This window comes from Frankliniella occidentalis, unplaced genomic scaffold, assembly GCF_000697945.3.
Source record: "Frankliniella occidentalis isolate FOCC.00 unplaced genomic scaffold, Focc_3.1 Scaffold41, whole genome shotgun sequence".
NCBI lineage: Eukaryota > Metazoa > Arthropoda > Insecta > Thysanoptera > Thripidae > Frankliniella > Frankliniella occidentalis.
Window position 1 is genome coordinate 2,099,774 of NW_026267171.1, and position 5,952 is coordinate 2,105,725.

Genomic DNA, 5,952 nt, shown 5'->3' on the forward strand with positions numbered 1-5,952 from the left:
GCCTGGACCCCCGGCTGGATGCCCAGCATGCAGTAGGGGTCGCTAAATCCTGCAACACAAAGGCCATGCCGCCTTACCGCGCCAGAGCAGCGGGCGAGGGAGAGAAAAAGGGAGTCGAGAGAGAAAAAAGTAGAGAAGAGGAAGAGATAGAAGAAAATGAGGGGGGAAAACAAAGTAAAAGAAGATAGGTAGAGAAGAAAGAGAAGTCTCTGCAAACCACTAAGTAGGATCGGCAAATATGACAACGGGCAGGTCGGGTTCTACGTGAGGAACAAACCTGTAACAACGCTCCAAATATTTACGTGAGAAAACAAGACTAATAAACAACAAGGTGGGTGGGTGTCGGGAGCTGCACGGGTGGAGTAGGGGGTTAGCCGCGGGGGTGGCGCACAGCACGGCGCGCGTCGTGCTTCCACAGTAAACAATATTCTTACCGGGAAATGAAAAGTATTTCATGTTGAAAGAATTCTTAAATCTACTTTATTTGTTCGGCAGTTTAGAGTGAAACTGTTTTGTTAGTCCAGTAAGAGCTGTGCTGTACAGCGTGCCGCAAACAAAGTTCTGAACACCGTCTTTACTTTACACCATCTTTTGTAAGGCACGAATTACGAAAAAAATTAATGCAACTTTGCGGTTTGAATGTAAACTTGAAACACAAGTGTACGCTCACCCCCACGGTAAGAAAAACCTACAGCTACTGCTGATTGCTGCACAATTCAGCGTTGTACTTTGAAATAAAAATAACATATTGTTTTTCCAGTGCTTTCACCCCACAATAAACAATGAAAATTTCACAATCCTCTACTGGTTAATAATTGACAGCACCAGACTGTTGTTCAATTGTAGGTTTTTCTTACAGTGCCCTTTCCCCCCGACTCCAACAATGCGCGGGCCCCGGTAGGAACACAACAACACAACACAAGCTGGTCATAGCGCTAATGCCTTTTACGCACTGCAGCCTGAAAGGGGCTCGCTGCGAGAACGGGGCCGCAGGCGCGGGGGAGGGGGGCGGGGGAGTCGCTCGCGCCGGGACCAAACGTTTCGCATCGGAAATGGATCCTGAATTCCTGGAATCGAAATCAGTTTGTGATGGAAGTCAGCGTGGCATAAGGCGGAGACGGACTTCCGAAATAATAAAGGGCCGACTCTTGGTTAGGGATGACTCCGGCCCAGCGCCCCGCCGGCCCCACCCAGCGGCCCGCCCCGCCCCCCGCACTCGGGCTCGGGGTGCCGTGAGCAGGTGCTGCAATGATCGACAAATTGGTTACGAACCGGTTGCACTCGACGCCGCCCCGCGCCCAGTCGACTCGCGAGACAAATGTGGCCAACTTTGTCAGGTATTCCTCCCTGCCCCTATCTGCCTCTGGAATCAATTTATTTACCTGACGTGGCACATTTGTTCCAAATCGGTAAAGAATAAGAGAAAAAAAGGGGAAAAAGTAAAAAATAAAATTTAAAAATTGGTTCCCGACGATGAGACGGGTTCGACTGAACGCGATAGCAGAGTCTTAGAGTGATACTCTACGGCGTGAGGCGAAAACAGGCTCCATGCTGGTCGATGTAGCGAAACAAACCCACATGCAAATCCACACAATCTGGAAGAGACAGAGTGAAAAGGAGGAGAGAAGAGAGAAAAAAGAAAGAGAAAGGCGCGGCAAACGGACCAACGACTAAACGTAGGAATAAATAAATGGAAATCTAGATGTACCGTGCAGGATCGCAAAATAACACAACTCAGCGAGGAATACGGGATAGGGGTTGGTCCACTCGGTGAGTTGGTCGTTCTGGATTCAGTTGACTGCGTCGCCACACCACCACGCCACGCCACTTCCCGACTCTCTCTCTCTCTCGCTCCTTTTTACGTTTCATTTGTTTATTTATTTTTTCTGGTCGATCGACACGGAATCCCAGAGTTTGTGCAGAGTTTCGAGACCACTCTGCAGCGTGATCATGAGAGTACAGTGGAGAGAAGGGAGTGGCGGGTCGTGGTGCTCTGATGCACTCTGAGCTCGGTGGCGTGGCGTGGCAGGGCGGGGCGGGGGGCGTGCGCTAAAAGGAGTTCTGGGGAAGGGGCGGGAGTCCACAAACGAGCTTCAAGTTCGAAAATGTATAAAAAGGGAGGAAGGCGGAGTGGGGACGGACGCTTCTCTCTTGCCAAAAGCTGAATAAGTAATATGGAGGCACTCTCCAATCACGATGTTTATCAAAGTTTATTTTTTTTGCGAGACAGATTTTTTGTAGGTACCTTGCATAAGGAAAAGAGCGCAGAGAGCAGCATCAACAACACAGCCTATACCGCGAAACTTGGCGCCGCCAGAAGTACTTTTGCAAACCAATTCCTTTTTTTTACAATTATGACTTTATATAAATTCCCCCCGTCATTACTTTATTTAAATCAAGGCAATGCTAATTAATTCCGCGGTCCCCCCGAGTTCTTAGCATTCTCTCCACTCCACTCCGCTCCGCTCCGGCCCGCCTCGCCCCGGGCGCCTTACGGCGGTGGGATAGGCCGTACCGCACGGCATGTGTGTGCGGCGGCCTGCCCGCCCTCGCTCCCGCAGGGGCTCTGTTCTGCCCTGCAGGCGGGGCGGGGCGGGGCGGGGCGGGGCGGGGCGGGGCGGGGCGGGGCGGGGCGGGGCGGGGCGGGGCGGGGCGGGGCGGGGCGGGGCGGGGCGGGGCGGGGCGGGGCGGTTCTCGGCCGACCAAATTAATGATGGAGTTCCGCTGATTGCTGCTTTGGCTCGGTCGGGTCGGAGCGGCTCCGACAGCGCAACGCGCGCGCACAGCTTCGGCGACGCAATAGTGCTTCCCCCCACATACCAGCGTGACGTGGGGGACGGGGACGGTGGTGGTTGGAGGCGGCAATGCTGCTGTGTGCGCTCTTTCCGCCCTGAATTATAGTACCGTTCACATATCCCCGTTTGTATTCATTATTCAGCTGCCGTTTAACTCGCCGGTATTAGGATCCATAAATGTTTCGGTCGCGACAAAACAAATAATTGAGGCGAAGAGAGCAGAGGGGTGTCCCCGCTCCTCATCCCTCGCCGCAGACTACATGATTGAGTTGATCGTGTGCAGCGCGTTGCTCCCACTGTTGCAAAAAGAACAAAAACTGAGTGTTTCCGAAATGACGTTTTCCAATAGTTCTAGAATATTTCGTTCACTGCTCGAAATTTCACAACTTCAAACTTTGCTTGCAATTTTCCAAAGAATTCTAAATGATGAAATTCGTGTTTTTTTCAAACACTGTAATGATATTTCTGACATGACTTGCGATCCGAATTTTCTTTAATTTCAGAAATTTCCAACCAAAATTTGAAGGCAGTGTCGGCTGTGAGAGGGCGTCGCGCCGCTCCGCCATGCTCTCTCCACATTCACCAATGGTCCCCGCCACGAGCCCGACCGGCGAGGCTATCAGGGGGCTGCCTGGGGGGCCGCTGCCGGGGGGGCCGAGCGTTGGGGGCCCCAAGGGGGGGCCGGCCCCCGCCCCCGCGAGGCAGCCCACCATCAGGGCGGTCGTATTAAGGCGCAGGGGCTTCCGGTCGCCGCCCCCTTTCTCCATCTTCTCTGCTCCAGCGTTATTGTTGCTGCTATTGTTGTTGATGTTGTTATTGTTGTTGTTGGACGGCTGGATGCCCAGGAGGCAGTAGGGGTCGCTCAGTCCTGGACGCAACAAAGCTCTCGCTGTACTCGTTTGGAAGCATACGGGCGGGTGAGCGGGGAGTGGGGCCCGCAACGAGTGCCGCGGCCTTCCTTAAAGCATTTCTAGGAGATCCTCGGAACCGCGCTCTGCTTTTAGAATCAAACACTTATTAATTCATGCATTGTAAGAAACAAAGTTATTGCATAGAGAGGAAGCCGTGGAAAACGGTGAAGGCGAAATATTTACAAAACATTTTGTACACAATATCGACGACATTGTTTAGTATTGTCAAGTGCTCGTCCGATAGAAAACCAACGCGCCACAGAGTCCCTGAAATTTTTCGCTGGAGACGGGGCCTACTCTTTAGACCCCAAACAGGATTGGGTCCCCCCGGGTCTCCCCTTGCAAAGACCATGAACAGAAGACGGCGGATAGGCGGAAAGAGGGAGAAGGGATCGCCTCTCAGAGATAAGCCTTAATTAGATTTGAAATACAAAATCTCTGCGGGTATATTTTTCCTTATTTTTGCGCTCTTTTCCGCAGCGTCGTGTGGCCTATTCAGCGTCACGCGCTAAGCCGCAAAACACTTGCTAACAAGAGTGGCCGGACGAGGCAAGGCGGGATCGGAAACAAGAGGCGAGCGTTCCCGAGTGGCGACAACTTGTATAAGACTTTGAAAAGTAACGGGCGAAACTTCAAAGGTCACGGTTCACGAGTTTCCGCCTCAGGTTTCGTTTGATCTCTTGGCTATTACCACCTCGGGGAGAGACATTCTGATTCCTTGCCTCGGCTGATACATTGGAACGAGGGAAAGAAATATTGAGAGATAGTGAGAGAAAAAGAGAGATGAGAGAGAGCGAGAGAGATAAGATGAGAAAAAGCGGGGGGAGGGGAGAGAAAAAGAATGCGTCTTTCTTGACTCTGATTTCTTTCCTGCTTCCGCCGATATCACTCCCCCAATAGAAAATGCTTGCGCGCCACCGCGTGTTCCAGAGGGGGCCAACACTGCAAAACAAACCTAACTAGGGTAGAAATATTACTTACTCCCTTGCCACCATAACTGAATCGTTATAGTTGACACATTTTGATTGACTTCTCCCTGCTCGCTATTTGGAGTGTGCGCGACATTCATATTCTGCTTGTGTTCGCTGGGTAGCCGAGCCTGACCCTCCGCCACCCCCCTCCCCCTTTCCCCTAACTGTTGACAGTTTGACGTTTTGTCGTGATGGAATTGATTTTGCAGCGCGTCACTTTGAGCCTGGTCCCCGTGGCTGTGGCCACTCAGGCGCTCACTGCCGGAGTCTGCTGGCCGGGCTTGGCCCCCGGGGCGTCCTGCCGACCGGGGTGGCCGCCTACGGGGGTGAAGGCGGGTGGGGGAGAATGCCACAAATGCGGAAATGAGTAAAGTGGGCGAGAAGGAAATGTCTCGGGAAATATTTCCCGTGAGTCATCATCCGGGATTTTTTTTTCTTTTAGAAAAAAAAAGGGAAAGGATTTCTTTTATTGCTTTTTCAAAGAATGAAGCGTTCCACAGGGGAGCAGGACCGGCACGGTAGTACCATCCTTTCTAAAGAAAAAACGGAACGGAAGAACTAACTCCGCTCAAAGACTGGGCCGAATAGGCAGCATGGCCTGGCCCCCGGTATACCGCGGAAACATTATTGAGCGTGTAGGATCTCCAGCAAAACTGGGAGGCTTAGAGGGCGGCTGCCCCGCGACCGGTCCGGCGGAGACGGAGAGGGTGGGAGGGGGGAGGAGCCCGAGGGAGGGAGATAGGAGGGAGGGAGATAGGAGGGAGGAGGGAGGGAGGAGGAAGGGAGGGAGGGGGCCGGGCGCCGCTAAAAGGAGGGAAGGAATGCGGTTGCGGCGGGGACAGGGCGCCGCCTGCTCCGCCTTGTGGGGCTGGGGCGCGGCTGGCGGGCCAATCCGATGCGAGCGACAGAGAGACAACAGTGGGGAGTGCTGGCCGTGCTAGCACAGTGCTGGGGGGACATTGCGAGGGGCCGCGCCGGCCGCGCACACATCTCCTAAACTAATTCATACTGTGCTGATTTGCTGGGGGAGGGAGGGAGGGAGAGACAGAGAGGAGGGCGAGCAGATGGGCCCGGCCGCTCGACCTCCCTCCCCGGGCGGGCGGCCCGAGTAAAGAGAAAGAGAGCTTTCGCCATCTCCGCTGCACGGCTCCGCTCGACTCCGCTCGGCTCTCGCGCTGAAATGGAGAGCGCCTGGCCCGGGCAGGAAATTAGCAGGGAGTGAGCGAGGCGGCGCAAGGCTCGACACGCCAATGTGTGTTTTACGCCCCCCCCCCC